Raw genomic sequence first — 5,050 nt, 5'->3', positions numbered from 1 at the left:
TGGATTATTTAATATGTCCGTCTGGTTTTCGTCCATAACAGTCCATCAGTCATAAATATAAAGTGCAAGTGTCCTCGTCAAATTATTATTATACCCGAAGTTAAATATTCCAACTAATTGGGGATTCGAATTGTAACAAGGTTTTAATACTTTGTTTAATGAATACACCAGGTTATCGACTGCGTGTAAACCAAGGTTTTACTACTTTGTTAACAATTACACCAATTACCTTTGAATGTAATTTCACCCCTGTTTTAATTATTCTAGTGGCTATTAATCCATTCCCGTGTCCGGTTAAATGAACGATTATTCGTACATATAAATACCCCGCCCATCGTGTCCGATCGAGTGTATATGGTAATTTATAGGGACGCCCAATTGTAAATCTTTATATTAACATTAACAAACTTTCATTTAGTTAAACAAATATAAAGCCCATTAATAGCCCATAGTCTAATTTCCACAAGTGTCGTTCTTTTGTCCAAACCCCAATTATGGTACAAAGCCCAATAACCCCGTCTTTAATATTTAGTCCAATATCATGATTACTTTGGCTCAAATAAGCATAATAATAACTTAAGTACGAGACATTAATTTAAAAAGAAGAACATAGCTTACATTGATTATTTATCGCGTAGTGTTACACGGACAGAGCTCCGACTTTAAAAACCCGTAAAATAACCTTTACATAACCCGAACTAATCTAATATAACACTAATCTATACTATATATATATATATATTTATTATCTTATGGAGTATTATTATGTATTTGTGTGTGTGTTGTTTTAAACTCGGACGAAAAATGGCAAATTTATAGACCAGGCCTGATTCTGATCCTCATGCGACTCGCATGGGAAATAGCCTTCTGGCCATGCGACTCGCATGGCCACCAGAATCCAGCTCAATCATTTTTGTTTTCTTGTTCGTCGACATAATTTAAAATAAATATAAATATATAAATAATTAATATAATTATTTATATATTATATTTTATTCTTGTGCATAGTAGACTAGATATTTTTGGTCCGTTGCGTCGGGCGTTTCTTCTTGGCTCGGGTCCCGGTTCCGGATTTTCGGACGTCTTCGCGTATTATTTTATATCGTGTACTTTGCGTTCCGCAACTTGTACTCTTGTCATTTTTAGACGTCCTTCATAAATATTTTGAACCTTTTTGATTGAATCTTGTACATTTGAGCATTTTGGACCTTTTTGTCTTCAAATCTTCGTTTACGCCTTTTGTCTTTGCACTTATTAAATATAAACAATTACAATGAAAATATAATGCAATTACATATGAAAACCTATTATTTAGGAGGGATATTGCTATGAAATATATGTTCCTTTTTAGCCTTATCAAATATCCCCACACTTGAACGTTGCTTGTCCTCAAGCAATACAGAACTTGAAATATAATACATCACACGAATCACTTCTTTATTCTTCACACTTTATACATTAGTGATTTTGAGATGGCGGTATAAACAATGATAGTAACGATAGAACCATGGTTAAAGGTGGGTGTGTCATCCACAGTTGCCTCGGGTTTAGGTCAACGACACTTGCAATCAAATAGCCGATTTACTTTCGGTTTCCAAAGCAAAGTGCACATTTGAAAGGCGGTTTACAGTCCCACATGACTATGAAAATTTAGATCCGTAAGGAAATTGGATCTTTATGAAAATATTTGATCTTTTGAAAATTCAATCTAGCTTTTACCCTAGACACGTTTTTCGGAATAACCCTTCACCGGTGTTTGCAAAATATTTTTGTGGGTTGTGTGGGTTTCAGATTTGAAAATTTTAGCTCAACACTTGTGGTTTTGTGTCACCCACTTGCTAACCTTGTATTAGGAAAGCAACACGTCCAGTATACTTGCTCCGTATATTACCTTTCGATAAACTACCGTCCGGTTGTAAAGGAAAGCGTTGAACAAGCAACTGTTAAGGCAATGTCTAATGACATGCATTTGATTATGGTCCAAAAACGTGTCGGATGCTATTACTATCCTTTGTAGGAGCAATAGTAAAGTTCACCCTTATAATAATTTTTTTTTTTGTCTGGCACAAGGTCCTGTCTTCGACCATGCTATGCAACCACCGTTCTTACGGTTGACACCCGATTTGGTTCAGGTGACCTAATGAATTCTAGGTGAATTCCTAGGATTTTACGTTCAATGGTAATGAACGCATTAAAAATGGGTTTTCAGAAAACAAATCGGTTTATAATTTGATCAAAATATTTTCTCGTTCAAGCTCGAGTTTAGATATCATTGAATTCCATGAGTTTGTAATTCTCAATCTTTAAAGTCAATCTCAAGGATTGAGTAATATCAGTCTTAAAAGCTGATTTTTAATCTTTAAGGAGATTATCCTTTCTGGGGATCTGATTCATTAGTCTTATCAAGCTAATTTGCACGGTGCCCTCCCATTGTACGAGATAAATCCTTCTCATGGTTAGGATAAATCTGACCACTTGGCGACCCTGTTTGATGCTGAGGTCCGTGGATTTCCAGCCGATTTTAGTGATGACTTTTCTAGATTTTTCGTCAACCTACAGCTGGTCTGGACGACAACTTCATGACCTAAATCAAGAAGCGCGTGTCTTTTTCGGAAGACTTTACTTCCTTCTAATGATGGAATTGATTCATCGTGTAGATCCATCTTTCTTTCAAAAGTATCACAATAAACCGGGTAAAACTATTAATTTAGTTCAAAACAAAAGCACCTGCAATAACTTTACAGAAACATGTGATAGATAATTTTTAATTGAATAACTTGGTACATTCTCCCCACACTTAGTTTATTTCTTTGCCTTTTTATTCTCTTCTATTCCATTCTTAAATGAATTCAAGCGTTTTGGGTTGTTTCTCAATTTATGTCCTTTTTAAGGTAACGATAATTTCGGTATTAACACCTAGTTTTCATCGTTCATAAATATGTATAAACATGATTTTAAATTCATTTAGTTGAAATTTTTTTTTCAAATTTTCACAAAATTTGGCAAATAAACCAAGTGTAAACCCGAGAGAATTTATAACCCTTCCCCACACTTGAGATCATGCAATGCCCTCATTTGCATGAAATCAGACTCTAATTATAAATTCATGAGGGTGATTAGTGTAGAAAAGTGATTAAGAATACCTAGTTTGTACTTACAAAGCTCGACGAATGATAGATGGCGCGCCTCATCGTTCATTCCTTCTTGTATTATCACACATGTTTTTCTTCAAAAATGGTTGCTTTTCTGAACTGTTTGATAATCTTTGAAAATGCATCTTTTACCCTAATTTATTATGCATGTTTATTAACGAGTTATGCACTAACCTGAACCCCTAATTTAACGTTAAGTGGGGTTAGACTTCCCCACACTTAGCTGACGACATGTGAAGTCGGTGGAATAAGTTCCACGAATTAAAATAGTGAGCCAGTTATTTATATCTCGGGTGGTGTATAATATATCAATGGGTTTAAAGTTTAGACTCACCCGAACGTCACTACTTAATTCTTTTTTAAGTGTAGCTTTTAGTAAATGGATATGTCTCTTTTCTGGTTCTTGGTCAAATGGATCGTTATATACTGACATACATATTCCTATAGGGTGGTAAATTCCTAACATTTCCTTCCGTTCATTCTCGGGATCAAAGTTTTCACCTCTATTACCCATTTGGGTAAAATTTGAGGTGTCATTATCTATTACAGTTCTTAGTTCATCTTCAGTAGATGATTTGTCTATTGAGAATATTGGGTTGGAAGGTTGTGGAATGGTGAATTTCGGGATCGAAGTAGATTCTTCTTCATTAATGGTACTTATCGGTCCCACCACTTTGGTCTCGGGGGTAAAATTTTCAACGTTATCGTTTTCCCAAGAGTACCAATTTGTCACCCTTACTTCTTCTTCATCCATTGGTGGATCGATGATTTCGTCGGTAGAGGCTAATGTGTCGATATGTTGTGAAATTGGTAAAACTGAATAAAAAGTATCATCGGGATAATTGGTGATTTCGGAGCTCTCGAATTCATCAAAATTCGATGATTTGAGATTTTCTTGAACAATACTCCTCAGATCAACAGGTGTGTAGTCTGATAGAGTTTCAGCTTGCCGGTTTACAAACTCGCTCATTTGTTCATTTTGAGCATCGAGTTCTTCGAGTTTGATTTTCATATGATCTAAAGAATTTTCGGACACGTAATTTTCCTCGTCTTCTGGTTGTTGAGTTTGGATATATTCTTGGGAATAATCCCAGTTTGAATTGCGTTCTTCATAATCGTTCCATTCAGGTTCTGTGGGTACGTAATTTTCCATAGGAACGTAATAATAACATTCCCATGTTGAGTGATAATCTCCACAGATTTCACAACCAGTTATTGTTTCGTCATTTGTGATCCAAGATTGACTGAACGAATTGTCATCAACACTCGGTTGAGAGTATTGATTTAATTGATTTTGGAGTTCAAAAAGAGTTTCCAAGGCCTTGTTTTCAAAATTTTCCATTTTATTGCGACGGCCAAATTTTAGCTACATTCACAAATGATCCTATTAGTTATAAAAATAGAAAAACTTATATAAGTTGTCCAATTAATAGACTTTTCTGATTTTTGCCCACGTTTCGAATAGCCAAAAGATGCAGCAGGTAGCCAGGACCCTTTAAATCGGAAGCCCACAACTAGCCACTAACAAATCCAACTATTACTACGAACCAGAAAAATGTCAACGTCCATTAACTTAACCGCTTAAATAATTTTTCTTTCCGTTTTGAGAATTAGATAAGAAATAGAGAAAATTCTAAGTCCTAAAAACTAGAATGTCGAGAAATAAGAAAGAAAAAGATTGCGCGTCGAAAAGTGTCGAAAAATAAAAATAAGAAAGAAAAACGTCGAAACTTAAAAGTCTAAAAACTAAATCTAAAAAGTTGCGCCTAAAGGTCTACAGGTAAATGCAATTCTAAAGGAAAAACGGCAATTTATTAGGCACTAAAATCTATAAACGGCGTCGCAAAATTCTAAAGCGCCTAAGTCTTAATCTAAAGAAAAAGCACTTAAGAGATTTT

This window comes from Rutidosis leptorrhynchoides, chromosome 11 (assembly GCF_046630445.1).
Source record: "Rutidosis leptorrhynchoides isolate AG116_Rl617_1_P2 chromosome 11, CSIRO_AGI_Rlap_v1, whole genome shotgun sequence".
NCBI classification, from domain to species: domain Eukaryota; kingdom Viridiplantae; phylum Streptophyta; class Magnoliopsida; order Asterales; family Asteraceae; genus Rutidosis; species Rutidosis leptorrhynchoides.
This window is presented reverse-complemented; position numbering follows the sequence as displayed.